The sequence below is a fragment of the Ranitomeya imitator genome, chromosome 3, assembly GCF_032444005.1.
Source record: "Ranitomeya imitator isolate aRanImi1 chromosome 3, aRanImi1.pri, whole genome shotgun sequence".
Lineage (NCBI taxonomy): Eukaryota > Metazoa > Chordata > Amphibia > Anura > Dendrobatidae > Ranitomeya > Ranitomeya imitator.
The window spans coordinates 469712729-469730877 of NC_091284.1; positions in this window are offsets into that span (position 1 = coordinate 469712729).

Genomic DNA, 18149 nt, shown 5'->3' on the forward strand with positions numbered 1-18149 from the left:
GCGCAATGTGAACCCAGCCTTAGACCTTGCCTATGGCTGAGTCTCACAGGCCACTGCACCTGGCACACCAGGAGGTCATTGCTTAAACTCCTGGTGCCATGAAAACCATTGGCTCCTTTTGATTTTGCCGCAATGGTGCTGCTGGGGGTGAGAGATAGAGCCCCTCCCTCTCACAAAATTCAAAATGCCACAATCGCTATTGATGGCAGCATCTGGAGGACTTATCAGCCAGGGGCAATGCGAGCACTGGCCCTGGCTGTTACCACAGGAATTTGGCTGTCAGCAGAGCCAAGCTCCCAGCGGTAATCATGCAGGGAATTGCCAATATTTAAGCACTTCCCGACTATCACATGATGTGATCAGTCAGTCAGATTGACTGTCTGATCACTACAGAAATTGCTCACTGCATCCCTAGCCGTGCCGATCAGCTGTCAATTTCCAGTGTCGGGACAGAGATGTCACACAGTGACAACTTAAAGGTATAGCACGTCATGATGAAGGATCTGACACATACCTCCCAACTTTAGAGGAAGGGAAAGAGGGGCAAATTTTAAGCCACACCTCTGACCACACCCATTTCACAACTAGTCACGCCCCAACCACACCCATTTAGCACTTCTGATCTCAATGTTTCGTAAACAATAATTATAAACAAAAAAAATGGCCACACAGTGCTCCATACTGTATAATGGCCACACATGATGTTCCATACTGTATAATGGCCCCACATGATGCTCCATACTGTATAATAGCCCCAAATGATGATGCCTACAGTGTACTGGCCCCACGTGATGGTCCATACTGTATAATGGCCACACATGATGCTCCATACTGTATAATGGCCCCAAATTATGCTGCATACAGTGTACTGGCCCCACGTGATGCTCCATACTGTATAATGGCCACACATGACGCTCCATACTGTGTAATGGCCCCAAATTATGCTGCATACAGTGTACTGACCCCACGTGATGCTCCATACTGTATAATGGCCACACATGACACTCCATACTGTATAATGGCCCCAAATGATGCTGCGTACAGTGTACTGGCCCCACATGAAGCACCATACAGTATAATGGGCCCACATGATGTTGCATACTGTATAATGGCCACACATGATGCTCCATACTGTATAATGGCCCCAAATGATGCTGCGTACAGTGTACTGGCCCCGTGTGATGCTCCATACTCTATAATGGCCTCACATGATGCGCCATACTGTATAATAGCCCCACATGATGCTTCGTACTGTATAATGGCCACACATGATGCTGCATACTGTATAATGGCCACACATGATGCTCCATACTGTATAATGGCCACACCGTGCCCCATACTGTATTATGGCCACACATAATGCTCCATATACTGTATAATGGCCACATTATGCTCCATACTGTATAATGGCCCCACATGATGCTGCGTACAGTATACTTGCCCCACATGATGGTCCATACAGTATAATGGCCCCACATGATGCTTTGTACAGTATAATGGCCCCACACGATGCTGGGTACAGTATAATGGCCACACATGGTTACCCCCACCCCCATCATTGCCTTCTCCATCACTACACACACACACCTTTCACCGCGCACCCTCGCAGCAGCCGGCAGCTTCCACTCACATGACGCTAAATGGTGTCATCCAGCTGCGCCGCTGACTGCTCATGTTGCTGCAGCTGTGATACGCCACTGATAAAGAACTCGCCGTGTCTCCTGTGCCAGTCAGTGTCAGAGCGATGAGCAATATCTGCTCCGATCTGACTCAGCCAGCGTCTGCTCCATACACCTCATACACATGCGACTCCGCTCCATACACCTTGCACATGCGGCTCCGCTCCGTACACCTCGTACACACACACGACTCTGCTCCATACACCTTTCACACTCTGCTCCGATCCTTATACCTCTTACACACATGGCTCCGCTCCATACACATCTTACACACACGACTCTGCTCCATACACCTTTCACATGCTGCTCCGCTCCGTACACCTCGTACACACACGGCTCTACTCCGTACACATTGCATACGCTGCTCCGCTCCGTATACCTTGCACACACACGGCTCCGCTCCGTACACCTCATACACACACGGCTCCTCTCCATACATCTCGTACACACACGGCTCCACTCCGTACACCTCGTACACACACGGCTCTGCTCCATACACATTGCACACGCTGCTCCACTCCGTATACCTTGCACACACACGGCTCCGCTCCGTACACCTCATACACACACGGCTCCTCTCCATACATCTCGTACACACACGGCTCCACTCCGTACACCTCGTACACACACGGCTCTGCTACATCCACACTGTAAACACCTCCTGACCTCACACATACACTTACTCTCCTTCGGCGCCATGGCAACCACCAGCAGAGTCCTGTACTCGGAGGTCCTCCCGATCATGTGACCCCCTGACTAGGGTTGAGCGAAACGGGTCGAAATTGTTCAAAAGTCGCCGACTTTTGGCAAGGTCGGGTTTCATGAAACCCGACCCGACCCCAGTGGGGGGTCGGCCATGAAGTCGGCGATCTTTTGAATCTGGAATCGGAATTCCGATCCCGATTCCCGATATGTTTAAGATATCGGGAATTGGTATCGGAATTCAGATTAAAGTGTAAAATATAGAATTAAAATAAAAAATATTGCAATACTTACCCTCTGACGCGCCCTGGTACTAACCGGCAGCCTTCCTCCTTCGAATCCGCGCTTCTAGGACCTTGCCGTGACGTCGCGGTGACGTCGCGGCTTGTGATTGGCCGCGCGGCCGCCCATGTGACCGCTCGCGCGGCCAATCACAAGCCGCGACGTCACCCGCGACGTCACCGAAGGTCCTGGAAGGGCTGATTCTTAGGAAGGAAGGCTGTCGGAAGGAAGCAGGGCACTTCCGAGGGTGAGTATATACCTAATAGGAATATACTCACCCTCGGAAGCGCCCTGCTTCCTTCCGACAGCCTTCCTTCCTAAGAATCAGCCCTTCCAGGACCTTCGGTGACGTCGCGGGTGACGTCGCGGCTTGTGATTGGCCGCGCGAGCGGTCACATGGGCGGCCGCGCGGCCAATCACAAGCCGCGACGTCACCCGCGACGTCACCGAAGGTCCTGGAAGGCTGATTCTAAGGAAGGAAGGTTCCCGGTTAGTACCAGGGCGCGTCAGAGGGTAAGTATAAGGATATTTTTTATTTTAATTCTATATTTTACACTTAAATATGGATCCCAGGGCCTGAAGGAGAGTTTCCGCTCCTTCAGACCCTGGGAACCATGGAAACCCAATGCACTGCATTGGGTTTCGAGTTTCGGCCGACCCCGACTATTTTATAGGATCGGCCGATTTCACTCGACCCGACTTTTCCAAAAGTCGGGTTTTGTGAAACCCGACCCGATCCTATAAAAGTGAAGGTCGCTCAACCCTACCCCTGACTCCTCCCACCCTGTGACCTCATCACAGGTCCTGTGCGCACAGAGCAGCCGATATGTGTTGTGCTGCTCTGCGGGTGCAGGGACTCAGGGAGCAGACCGGGTGTATCACACACCTCCCAACCAGTGCGGGACAAGTAATGTCCGGCCCAGGATCGTGGGGCTGACTGTCAAAATCAGGACAGTCCTGCGGGATCCGGGATGGTTGGGAGGTATGCTGACACATACTTATAATGTACTATATGTTGCATAGTTTGGTCTCAGAAGAAACTTGTGAGAGTAGATTATATGGGGTAATTCAACTTTTATCTACACAGAACATGAGGTACATGCATCAGTTTCTTAATACAGCATAACAGGAAGTCTAAAAGACCTTTTTACCAGAGAGAAAGTGAAACCAAAGTACAACATGTAAATGCATTACATTCAACTAAGCATATGACAGTAACAACATCGCCATGTATTGTCAGGAAAGTATAAACTCCTGCACACAAATAAGTCTGTATCTGTTGCATATCTGCCAACACCCTTTCTCAACAGCAAGGACTTATTCAGTTAAGCCTAATTCTCCATCAGTCTCTGATGTCGTTCAGCATTCAATGCCTTTGTGAAAATATCTGCTGTCTTATCTTCAGTTTAACAGTACTCTAAATTTAGGATTCCTTGTTCCTTATGATCTCTCAAGAAGTGAAACTTTACATCAATGTGTATAGTTCTTGGATTAAAGGTACCGTCACACTTAGCGACGCTGCAGCGATACCGACAACGATCCGGATCGCTGCAGCGTCGCTGTTTGGTCGCTGGAGAGCTGTCACACAGACAGCTCTCCAGCGACCAACGATCCCGAGGTCCCCGGTAACCAGGGTAAACATTGGGTAACTAAGCGCAGGGCCGCGCTTAGTAACCCGATGTTTACCCTGGTTAACAGCGTAAAAAAACAAACAGTACATACTTACATTCAGCTGTCTGTCCCTTGCCGTCTGGTTCCTGCACTGACTGCTGGCCGTAAAGTGAAAGTGAAAGCACAGCACAGCGGTGAGTCACACAGCGGTGACTCACCGCTGTGGCTGTGCTCTGCTTTCACTTTATGGCCAGCAGTCAGTGCAGGAACCAGACGGCAAGGGACAGACAGCTGAATGTAAGTATGTACTGTTTGTTTTTTTACGCTGGTAACCAGGGTAAACATCGGGTTACTAAGCGCGGCCCTGCGCTTAGTTACCCGATGTTTACCCTGGTTACCAGTGAAGACATCGCTGAATCGGTGTCACACACGCCGATTCAGCGATGTCTACGGGGAGTCCAGCGACGAAATAAAGTTCTGGACTTTCTTCCCCGACCAGCGATCTCCCAGCAGGGGCCTGATCGCTGCTGCCTGTCACACTGGACGATATCGCTAGCGAGGACGCTGCAACGTCACTGATCGCTAGCGATATCGTCTAGTGTGACAGTACCTTTACTCTTTCCATCTGAGCAAGAACTAGACATCCTTGATTGTCCTCATACATTTTTGTTGATGTCCTAAGTCTGTTAGCATGACCCTGGTATTGTCGACGGAGTAGTCCTTTAAAGTAAAACTCCTCCACCCCTCTATCCCCACCCGTGGCCTCCCCCACTACCATTCCAGCCCCACAATAAAAACACAACCACCGTAATTCTTTTGGAATGATATAGGCCACAGTAGCCTTTTTATTAAACATATAACAATAAATACATTGTAAATAATAACATTTTAAAGGCTAGAAGGAGTCCTTGGAGCCCCAAGAATCTGGTGATTGACAACCCATACCGCGAACATACATAACACCAACTTTACTCCCAGCCGATCAAAACCCTGGCTCGGGAGCACCAAAAACCCAAACGAGGGTTCACTGTTCACGGTAAAAAATCCCAGGAGATCCGGCCACCCCTGCCGGAACTCCCCAACCACCATTCACCAGATTCAAAAGATACCAACACTAAAACAGAGGAGCCATATGCCAAGATGGATCCCCCAAACCCAATTTTTACCAACTCCCAGGACTCCCCCCAGCCGCCAAGGCCACAATGACCCGAAAGAAAAAATTACCTCGCCATAAAATGAACAAATCTAAAAACGACCCCCTTTACAAAAAACAGCAATAAGGGCGGGAGGGCGGGACTGCTCGGGTCCACAAAAGAGCGGGAAGTGACCGTTACCTCCCAAAATCCCACAAACCCCCGGGCCTGAAACTCCCTCCCCCTCATTAACCTATTTCCTACCCCTCTCCCCCCCATTGTCATGCAGGCCTCCGCCTACGCCGTGGGGGGAGGGGTACGGCTTGCTCCGGCCTTTTCTGTTGTCTTAACCATAGAACTGCTTGACTGGCATGTGATGCGGCGACATATTCTGCTTCTGTCGATGACAGTGTTACTATAGATTATTTCTTACTAGTCCAACTAATTGGTCTGCAAGAGCAATAAAAGATAGCCACTGGTAGATTTCCTGTCAATTGGATCTCCAGCCCAGTCTGCATAAACGTATCCGGTTAAAATGCATTTCTAACTTGCAGGTAGTTTCAGTTTAACACTGCTATAGTCCCTTTCAAATAACGGACTACTCTCTTCACTGCATTGCAATCGATTTTGTTTGGCTTTGACACCTTCCTGCTCAAAATTCCCACTCCTGCTGCAATATCTGGCATTGTAACAGTCACAAGCAGGGGCAGACCGGGCCGGGTGGCAAAGATGCAAATGCCCCCCAGGCCGTTCCCCTAGCAGCTGCTCAGGGTCGGCCGCCTGGTGGTGGCTGTACAGCCGCACATCAAATTGTGCGCGTCCGTGTGCGCTGCACTGTGACGCAGCCGGCAGCAGTCACAGTCAGCACACACGTCCACGCCGGGTCCGGGAGCAGTGCACGGCTGTCACCTTGACGGCTGCACAGCTCCTGCTCCCTCCATGATCTCTCTATGCTTCCAGGTCAGGTGTCGGGCGTGCGTGATGACATCATCGCGCATGCGCCAATATATCCCGACCAGGACGCTAGAAGCAGAGTGGCGCTGCAGGGGAGCGAGTGGTGATGTAAGTATAAAAAGAACTTTTTTTTTTAATTAAATGGTGGGTAACAGCAAATGAAGAAGTGGGGAGGGGTGATAGGAGACTGCACATGATGGAATTAGGGGGGTTAAAGGAGGCTGCACATTATGGAATTTGGGGGGTTAAAGGAGGCTGCACATGATGGAATTTGGGGGGTTAAAGGAGGTTGCACATGATGAGGGGAGTGGGACCGCGCATGATGGAATTTGGGGGTAAAGGAGGCTCCACATGATGGAATTTGGGGGGGTTTAAGGAGGCTCCACATGATGAAATTTGGGGGGTTAAAGGAGGCTGCACATGATGGAATTTGGGAGCTTAAATGAGGCTGCACATGATGGAATTTGGGGGTTAAAGGAGGCTGCACATGATGGAATTTGGGGGTTAAAGGAGGCTGCACATGATGGAATTTTGGGGGTTAAAGGAGGCTGCACATGATGGAATTTGGGGGGTTAAAGGAGGCTGCACATGATGGAATTTGGGGGGTTAAAGGAGGCTGCACATGATGGAATTTGGGGTAAAGGAGGCTGCACATGATGGAATTTGGGGGTTATGGAGACTGCACATGATGAAGGGGAGTAGGGCCGCACATGATGGAATTTGGGGGTAAAGGAAGCTGCACATGAAGGAATTTGGGGGGTAAAGAAGGCTGCACATGGTGGAATTTGGGCGGTTAAAGGAGGCTGCACATGATGGAATTTGGGGGTTAAAGGAGTCTGCACATGATGGAATTTGGGGGTTAAAGGAGGCTGCACATGATGGAATTCGGGGGGTTAAGGGAGGCTGCACATGATGGAATTTGGGGGGTTAAAGGAGGCTGCACATGATGGAATTTGGGGTTATGGAGACTGCACATGATGAAGGGGAGTGGGGCCACACATGATGGAATTTGGGGGTTAAGGAGACTGCACATGATGAAGGGGAGAGGGGCCAAACATGATGGAATTTGGGGGTTAAAGGAGGCTGCACATGATGAAGGGGAGTGGGGCCTCACATGATGGAATTTGGGGGTTAAAGGAGGCTGCACATGATGAGGGGAGTGGGACCGCACATGATGGAATTTGGGGGTTAAGGAGAATGCACATGATGAAGGGGAGTGGGGCCGCACATGATGGAATTTGGGGGTTAAGGAGAATGCACATGATGAAGGGGAGTGGGGCCGCACATGATGGAGTTTGGGGGTTAAAGGAGGCTGCACATGATGAAGGGGAGAGGGGCCAAACATGATGGAATTTGGGGGTTAAAGGAGGCTGCACATGATGAAGGGGAGTGGGGCCTCACATGATGGAATTTGGGGGTTAAAGGAGGCTGCACATGATGAGGGGAGTGGGACCGCACATGATGGAATTTGGGGGTTAAGGAGAATGCACATGATGAAGGGGAGTGGGGCCGCACATGATGGAATTTGGGGGTTAAGGAGAATGCACATGATGAAGGGGAGAGGGGCCGCACATGATGGAGTTTGGGGGTTAAAGGAGGCTGCACATGATGAAGGGGAGTGGGGCCGCACATGATGGAATTTGGGGGTTAAAGGAGGCTGCACATGATGAAGGGGGAGTGGGACTGCACATGATGGAATTTGGGGGTTATGGAGACTGCACATGATGAAGGGAAGTGGGGCCGCACATGATGGAATTTGAGGGTTAAGGAGGACTGCACATGATGAAGGAGGAGTTGGGCTGCACATGATGAAGTCGGGGAGTTGGGCTTGTGATGCAGTGACCCCTGTGACAGCTAGGAGCCGCTGGGTGTGCTCTTTGGGATATGCATGGCGGTATATCTGTTGTTATAATGGTGGTGAAACAGTGACCGGCTGTGTTGTGAATGGCCGATATGTGTCGCAGAGGGAGTCTGCGTGGTAAGTCTGATGCAATGTTGTTGTTCTGGGACCTGTAGTCCTTCAAGAGTGTGCATATGTATGGTGTAGTTGTAAGGGAGACTTACTAGGCTAGTTGTGTGAGATGGGCGGGACAAACTAGCCACACATTTACACTCCCATCCAGGGGAGTGGTTAAGGGTATATAATGTGACCAGGGTGTGGGTCACATGTTCCTGTGTGGTTCCAGTGGAAGGTCCTGGAGAGCCTGTGTGTTGGGAGGTCCTGGGAGTAGGATCGGATCCCTGAATAGCACACTGAACATCCTGTGTTTGATTTCCTGGGAGTAGGAGTGCTGAAGAGCATATGGTGGGGCTTTGGACTTGCTAGTGGCCTGGGGTGTTGGTCTGACGTCCTGAATAGCATCTGGACAGGTCATATGCCTGGGGTATTGGACTGATGTCCTGAATAGCACCTGGACAGGTCATATGCCTGGGGTGTTGGACGAGGTCCTGAATAGTACCTGGACAGGTCATATGCCTGGGGTGTTGGACGAGGTCCTGAATAGCACCTGGACAGGTCACATGTGCGGTTCATGTGAGGAGGAGATGCCAGTGTGTTGGATTTCCTGGGAGTAGGAATCCTGAATAGCACACTGGGCAACCTGTGTTGGGAGACCTGGGAGTAGGCTTCCTGAAGAGCACATGCTGGTGTTGGGAGATCCTGGGAGTAGGACCGGATCCCTGAATAGCGCACAGAAAGACTATGATTCTGGATGGTCTATGTGGGGAAGCTACCGTCTGGACTGACTAAGATATGCCGCCTGGCAAGTTGGTGATCCCTGTGAGGCAGCTTTCCCGGAGGAGTGGACTGACAAGGAGTCAGCAGGTGGAGCAGGAGCTCCAGTCAGGTACCTATACAGACTGTTGGTGCTTGTGATGTTCCATGAACTGTGTGGTCTCCCACGGTGACTGAACGGAGTGAGGTTCGGCGTGTTTAGAGACCGCGACCCAGTGTCATATGCGCTGTATGTTACTTGGGACATTGGTAAAGAGTACGGCGTACAGACACCCATGGTAACTGTGCGAAGTGAGAGGTCCAGCATGTTTAGTGTCTGTGAGACAAAGCTGTAAATGAAGTGTTGAAGACAAAGCTGCAAGTTAATATCACCAGTTGGTGCCTATTGTGTTTGATGAAATGTATAATGTGAACTGTGCACAACCCGGTTTATGACACTTTAATAAACCGTATTGACGGTGTTTAAGGGAAAAATCGTGCCTGACTACATTAATCCCCTGCCAAGCGAGTGTCCCCCAATACACTTAGTGAGAGCAATCTTACAGGCTGCACATGATGAAGTGGGGGTAAAGGGGACTGCACATGATGTGGGAGGTAAGGGGGACTGTTATGATACAGTGGTCTAGGAGCAATATGGAACGAGCTCTGAAGGATGTGGTAACTGTACTGACTGCAGTCCCTAAGCTCAACACAACACTAAAAGTAGCAGTGGAATACTCCTAACTCTCCCTAGGCATCTCGTCACAGCCTAAGAGCTAACTACCCCTAAAGAAAGAAGCAGGAAAACTATCTTGCCTCAGAGAAAATCCCAAAAGGATAGATTAGCCCCCCACAAATAATGACTGTGAGTGGAGAGGGAAAAGACATACACAGAATAAAACCAGGAGGCCAGTCTAGCTAAATAGATAGGACAGGATGGAATACTGTGCGGTCAGTATAAAACACTACAAAAATCCACACAGAGTTTACAAAAAATCTCCACACCTGACAAAAGATGTGGAGGGCAAATCTGCCTCCCAGAGCTTCCAGCAAGACAGAATTAATTCACACTGATAAGCTGGACAAACATAGAAAGCACAGAATGGATAAGTCCACAATCTATGGACAGAAAAGAGCAAGCAAAAACTTAGCTTAGCTGAACTGGTCAGGATAACAGGGAACTCCAAAGAGATGTGAATCCAACCAGGAACCATTTACAAGTAGCACTGGCTGAAGAAAGAGCCAGACCTAAATAGCCGAGCAGAAGAGACGATAAGTGGAGGCAGCTGATGACAGCTAACTCCAAGGAGCAGCCATACCACTAAAAACCACAAGAGGGAGCCCAAGAGCAGAACTCACAAAAGTGCCACTTACAACCACCGGAGGGAGCCCAAGAGCGGAATTCACAACAGTACCCCCCCCCCTTGAGGAGGGGTCACCGAACCCTCACCAGAGCCCCCAGGCCGATCAGGACGAGCCAAGTGAAAAGCACGAAGCAAATCGGTGGCATGGACATCGGAGGCAACAACCCAAGAATTATCCTCCTGGCCATAACCCTTCCACTTGACAAGATACTGAAGCCTCCGCCTCGAAAAACGAGAATCCAAAATCTTCTCAACCTCATATTCCAACTCTCCCTCAACCAACACCGGGGCAGGAGGGTCAACCGAGGGAACAACGGGCACCAAATATCTCTGTAACAAAGATCTATAGAAAACATTATGAATGGCAAAAGAGGCAGGAAGAGCCAAACGAAAAGACACCGGATTAATAATTTCAGAAATTTTATAAGGACCAATAAACCGAGGCTTAAACTTAGGAGAACAAACCTTCATAGGAACATGACGAGAAGACAACCAAACCAAATCCCCCACACGAAGCCGGGGACCAACACACCGACGGCGGTTAGCAAAACGTTGAGCCCTTTCCTGAGACAACGTCAAATTGTCCACCACATGAGTCCAAATCTGCTGCAGCCTGTCCACCACAGAATTAACACCAGGACAATCAGAAGAAGAAAAATGCCCAGAAGAAAAATGAGGATGAAAACCGAAATTACAAAAGAAAGGTGAAACAAAAGTAGCCGAACTAGCCCGATTATTAAGGGCAAACTCGGCCAACGGCAAGAAAGACACCCAATCATCCTGATCAGCAGACACAAAGCATCTCAAATAGGTCTCCAAGGTCTGATTAGTTTGCTCAGTTTGGCCATTAGTCTGAGGATGAAACGCCGAAGAAAAAGACAAATCAATGCCCATCCTAGCACAAAAGGCCCGCCAAAATCTAGAGACAAACTGAGAACCTCTGTCAGACACAATATTCTCCGGAATGCCATGCAAACGAACCACATGCTGAAAAAATAATGGAACCAGATCTGAGGAGGAAGGCAACTTAGGCAAAGGTACCAGATGGACCATTTTAGAGAACCGGTCACAAACAACCCAGATAACAGACATCTTCTGGGAAACAGGAAGATCCGAAATAAAATCCATGGAAATATGCGTCCAGGGCCTCTCAGAGACTGGCAAAGGCAAAAGCAACCCACTAGCGCGGGAACAGCAAGGCTTGGCCCGGGCACAAGTCCCACAGGACTGCACAAAAGCACGCACATCGCGCGACAAGGAAGGCCACCAATAGGACCTAGCAACCAAATTTCTGGTACCAAAAATCCCAGGATGACCAGCCAACACTGAACAATGAACCTCAGAAATTACCTTACTTGTCCATCTATTAGGAACAAACAGCTTCCCCACTGGACAGCGGTCAGGCCTATCAGCCTGAAATTCCTGAAGCACCCGCCGCAAATCAGGGGAGATAGCAGAAAGAATCACCCCCTCCTTAAGAATACCAACCGGCTCAAGGACTCCAGGAGAATCAGGTGAAAAACTCCTAGAGAGGGCATCAGCCTTAACATTCTTAGATTCCGGAAGATACGAGACCACAAAATCAAAACAGGAGAAAAACAGGGACCATCGAGCCTGTCTAGGATTCAGCCGCTTGGCCGACTCGAGGTAAATCAGATTCTTATGATCGGTCAGGACCACAACACGGTGTTTAGCTCCCTCAAGCCAATGTCGCCACTCCTCAAACGCCCACTTCATAGCCAACAACTCCCGAGTGCCGACATCATAATTGCGTTCCGCAGGCGAAAACTTTCTGGAAAAAAAAGCACACGGTTTCATCAAAGAACCATCAGACTCCATCTGAGACAAAACGGCCCCTGCCCCAATCTCAGAAGCGTCGACCTCAACCTGAAAGGGAAGAGAAACATCCGGTTGACGCAACACAGGGGCAGAAGTAAATCGGCGTTTAAGCTCCTGAAAGGCCTCAACAGCCTCAGAGGACCAATTCGTCACATCAGCGCCTTTCTTCGTCAAATCAGTAAGGGGCTTAACCACACTGGAAAAGTTGGCAATGAAACGGCGATAGAAATTAGCAAAGCCCAAAAATTTTTGAAGACCCTTCACAGATGTGGGTTGGATCCAGTCATGAATAGCTTGGACCTTAACAGGATTCATTTCTATAGACGAGGGAGAAAAAATAAAACCCAAAAAAGAGACCTTCTGAACTCAGAATAGGCACTTAGACCCTTCACAAATAAAGCATTATCACGAAGGATCTGGAACACCATCCTGACCTGCTTCACATGAGACTCCCAATCATCGGAAAAAATCAAAATATCATCCAAATATACGACCATGAATTTATCAAGATAATTGCGGAAAATATCATGCATGAAAGACTGGAACACAGATGGAGCATTAGAGAGCCCAAATGGCATCACAAGGTATTCAAAATGGCCTTCGGGCTTATTAAATGCAGTTTTCCATTCGTCACCCTGTTTAATACGAACAAGATTATATGCCCCTCGGAGGTCAATCTTAGTAAACCAACTAGCCCCCTTAATCTGAGCAAACAAATCAGTAAGCAAAGGCAAGGGGTATTGGAATTTGACCGTGATCTTATTAAGAAGACGATAATCAATACAGGGTCTCAAGGAGCCATCCTTCTCAGCAACAAAAAAGAAACCCGCTCCCAATGGTGATGAAGACGGCCGAATATGCCCTTTCTCCAAAGATTCCTTAACATAGCTCCGCATGGCGGCATGCTCTGGCACAGACAGATTGAAAAGTCGGCCCTTAGGGAACTTACAACCAGGAATCAAGTTAATAGCACAATCACAGTCCCTATGTGGAGGAAGAGAACTGGACTTGGGCTCATCAAATACATCCTGGAAATCCGACAAAAACTCAGGGACCTCAGAAGAGGGGGAAGACGAAATTGACATCAAAGGAACGTCACTATGTACTCCTCGACAACCCCAACTAGTCACCGACATAGTTTTCCAATCCAGCACCGGATTATGTTCCTGTAACCATGGAAATCCCAGTACAACAACATCATGCAGGTTATGCAACACCAGAAAACGGCAATCTTCCTGATGTGCAGGAACCATGTACATAGTCATCTGTGTCCAGTACTGAGGTTTATCCTTGGCCAAGGGTGTAGCATCAATGCCCCTCAAAGGAATAGGGCTCTGCAAAGGCTGCAAGGAAAAACCACAGCGCCTGGCGAATTCTAAGTCCATTAAGTTCAGGGCAGCGCCTGAATCCACAAATGCCATGACAGAAAAGGACGGCAATGAGCAAATCAGGGTCACAGATAAGAGAAATTTAGGCTGTATAGTACTAATGGTAACAGACCTAGCGACTCTCTTAGTACACTTAGGGCAATCAGAGATAACATGAGCCGAATCACCACAGTAAAAACACAGCCTATTCTGACGTCTGAATTCCTGCCGTTCTATTGTAGTCAAAATCCTATCACATTGCAGAGGTTCAGGACTTTGCTCAGAGGATACTGCCATATGGTGCACAGCTTTGCGCTCGCGCAGACGCCGATCAATCTGAATGGCTAGAGACATAGATTCGCTCAAACCGGCAGGCGTAGGAAAGCCCACCATAACATCTTTAAGGGTTTCAGAAAGACCTTTTCTGAAAATAGCAGCCAGAGCCTCTTCATTCCATTTAGTGAGCACAGACCATTTTCTAAATTTCTGGCAGTATAACTCTGCCGCTTCCTGACCTTGACACAAGGCCAACAGGGTTTTTTCTGCATGATCCACAGAATTAGGTTCGTCATACAATAATCCGAGCGCTTAAAAAAATGCATCTACATTCAATAATGCCGGATCCCCTGTTTCAAGAGAAAAAGCCCAGTCTTGAGGGTCACCACGCAGCAAGGATATGATGATTTTTACTTGCTGAATGGGATCACCAGAAGAGCGGGGTTTCAAAGCAAAAAACTATTTGCAGTTATTTTTAAAGTTCAAAAACTTGGATCTGTCCCCAAAAAACAAATCAGGAGTAGGAATTCTGGGCTCTAAACCCGAAGTCTGGACAACATAGTCCTGGATACTCTGTACTCTTGCAGCAAGTTGATCCACACGAGAAAACAAACCCTGAACATCCATGCCAAAGCATATATCCCGAACCACCCAGATATCAAGAGGAAAAAAAAAAAGACAAACCAAAGCACAGAAAAAAAAATGGTTCAGAACTTTCTTTTCCTTCTTTTGAGATGCATTTAATTCATTTTTGGCCACTTGTACTGTTATGATACGGTGGTCTAAGAGCAACATGGAATGAGCTCTGAAGGATGTGGTAACTGTACTGACCGCAGTCCCTAAGCTCAACACAACACTAGAAGTAGCCGTGAAATGCTCCTAACTCTCCCTAGGCATCTCGTCACAGCCTAAGAGCTAACTACCCCTAAAGAAAGAAGCAGGAAAACTATCTTGCCTCAGAGAAAATCCCCAAAGGATAGATTAGCCCCCCACAAATAATAACTGTGAGTGGAGAGGGAAAAGACATACACAGAATGAAACCAGGATGAGCACAGGAGGCCAGTCTAGCTAAATAGATAGGACAGGATGGAATACTGTGCGGTCAGTATAAAACACTACAAAAATCCACACACAGTTTACAAAAAATCTCCACACCTGACTAAAGGTGTGGAGGACAAATCTGCCTCCCAGAGCTTCCAGCAAGACAGAATTAATTCACACTGATAAGCTGGACAAACATAGAAAGCACAGAATGGATAAGTCCACAATCTATGGACAGAAAAGAGCAAGCAAAAACTTAGCTTAGCTGAACTGGTCAGGATAACAGGGAACTCCAAAGAGATGTGAATCCAACCAGGAACCATTTACAAGTGGCCCTGGCTGAAGAAAGAGCCAGACCTAAATAGCCGAGCAGAAGAGACGATAAATGGAGGCAGCTGATGACAGCTAACTCCAAGGAGTAGCCATACCACTAGAAACCACAAGAGGGAGCCCAAGAGCAGAACTCAAAAAAGTGCCACTTACAACCACCGGAGGGAGCCCAAGAGCGGAATTCACAACAGGGGACTGCACATGATGGGGGACTGGTAAGCTTGCAATCTGTGAGGTTGCATAATAACCAATTATATATTGATTGTGGGTGGACCTCTGTATTCAGATATGTAGTGTAGAAAAAAGGGAAAAAGTTGGGAATGTGCTCTGGAAGCGGTGCTCTAGGTAACTGTGTTATTTTATGCAGAGGCAAGTCCTGGCTGGAAGAAGCGACGGCGGTCTGTGCTGCATGAATGAGAAAAGCAAAGATGAAGGACTTCAGCTACAGACGTCACTGGTGAGTCAGTGTTTTCCCTGTACACTGACACTATACGCTGTATACTATACACAGAGCTCCTGTGTATAATATCACTGGCAGTGATGATCACTGTATTACCTGTACACTGGCACTTTTTACACCATGTCGTGGTGTCAACTTAAAAATTCTTTTGGCCAGAACAAAAGCTGCTGGTTATTAATGTGATCTGGTGTTTGATAGGAACTGTTAATATCTGATCGGTGAGGATGTGGTGGAGAAGTTGAGTTTTTCCAAGAATGAGCAGTGGGAACCCGAAAATGTTGCCAGTATGGGGCCCCGAAATTCCTAGTGGAAACCCTGGTCTGTCTCATAAGCCGCAGACCGCAGCTTCCTGAGACTTCAGAGTGCTCACTCAGGCGGCACGATGACATTATTGCCTCATGCCGCTCTGTGGACCGGAAGAGAAAAATATGGGGGAGAACTGGGGCCATCCTACTACTACATATATGGGGAGAACTGGGGTTATCATATTACATATATAATTGTCTAAGGGGTACTTCCGTCTGTCTGTCTTTCTGTCTGTCGGCAACTTCCGTCATGGAAATCCCGCGTCGCTGATTGGTCTCGCCAGCTGCCTGTCATGGCTGCCGCGACCAATTAGCGACGGGCTCAGTCCGATTAGTCCCTCCCTACTCCCCTGCAGTCAGTGCCCAGCGCCTGCATACTCCCCTCCACTCACCACTCACACAGGGTTAATGCCAGCGGTAACAGGCCGCGGGTACCGCACTCCGTAACCGTTGCTTTTAATCCTGTGTGACCAAGTTTTACTATTGATGCTGCCTATGCAGCATCAACAGTAAAAAGATCTATTGTTAAAAATAAAAAAAATAAAAAAACCTGCTATGCTCACCTTCCGTAGTCCGACGATGCGCTCGCGGCTGCCGCAAGCTTCTGTTCCCAGAGATGCTTTGCAAAATTACCCATAAGACTTAACGGTCTCGCGAGACCGCTAAGTCATCTGGGTAATTTCGCTATGCATCCTGGGAACGGAAGATGGCGGCAGCCGCGCGCATAGGGACAGCTTCGCTGGATCCCGGCGGGTGAGTATATAACTATTTTTTATTTTAATTATCTTTTTTTAACACGGATATGTGCCCACACTGCTATATACTATGTGGGCAGTGTTATATAGCGTGTGGGCTGCGTTATATACAGCGTGGCTGCTATATACTACGTGGCCAGTGTTATATACTACGTGGGCAGTGTTATATATTGCGTGAGCTGCGTTATATACTATGTGGCCAGTGTTATATACTATGTGGGCAGTGTTATATACCGCGTGGGCAGTGTTATATACCACGTGGGCTGCGTTATATACCGCGTCGCTGCTATATACTACGTGGCCAGTGTTAGATACTATGTGGCCTATGTTATGTATTGCGTAGCCTGTGCTATATATTACGTGGCCACTGTTATATACTGCATGACCTGTGTTATATACTACGTCGCCTGTGTTATATACTGCGTGGTTGCTATATACTGCGTGGACTGCGTTACATACTATTTGGGCTGTGTTATATACTGCGTGGCCTGTATTAACGCATCGGGTATTCTACAATATGTATGTATGTATGTATATAGCAGCCACATAGTATATAGCACAGGCCACGTAGTATTTGTCTGCTATATATACTACGTGGCCTGCTATATACTCTGTGGCTGCTATATACATACATACATACATACATTCATATTCTAGAATACCCGATGCGTTAGAATCGGGCCACCATCTAGTGTATATATATATATATCTATAATATAACGGTGGGAGCGTCACTCTGTCCGAAGCCTTTATAGACTGCGCAAGCGCGACGCACCGCACCTGCGCAGTTTGGACCAGAGTGGCGCAGCCGAACTTAATTATCCCCCCATAATATACCGGCCGTGGGGGCTCCAACCCCCTCCCACCCCCTGTGCGCACCCCCCTCCCACCTCCTGTGCGCCCCCCCCCGCTGTGATTAAAATACTCACCTAGCTTCCGGATCCCTCGCCGCAGCGTCCTCTTCTGGCCGCAGCCTCTCCTGTATGCGGTCACGTGGGGCCGCCGATTACAGTACTGAATATGCGGCTCCGCCCCTTTGGGAGGCGGAGCCGCATATTCATGATTTTAATCGGCGGCCCCACATGACCGCATACAGGAGAAGCTGCGGCCAGAAGAGGAAGCTGCGGCGAGGGATCCGGAAGCTAGGTGAGTATTTTAATCACAGCGGGGGGGGGCGCACACGGGGGGTGGGGGCGCACTGGAGGTGGGAGGGGGGTGCGCACAGGGGGTGGGAGGGGGTTGGAGCCCCCACGGCCGGTATATTATGGGGGGGATAATTAAGTTCGGCTGCGTCACTCTGGCCCAGACTGCGCAGGTGCCGTGCGTCGCGCTTGCGCA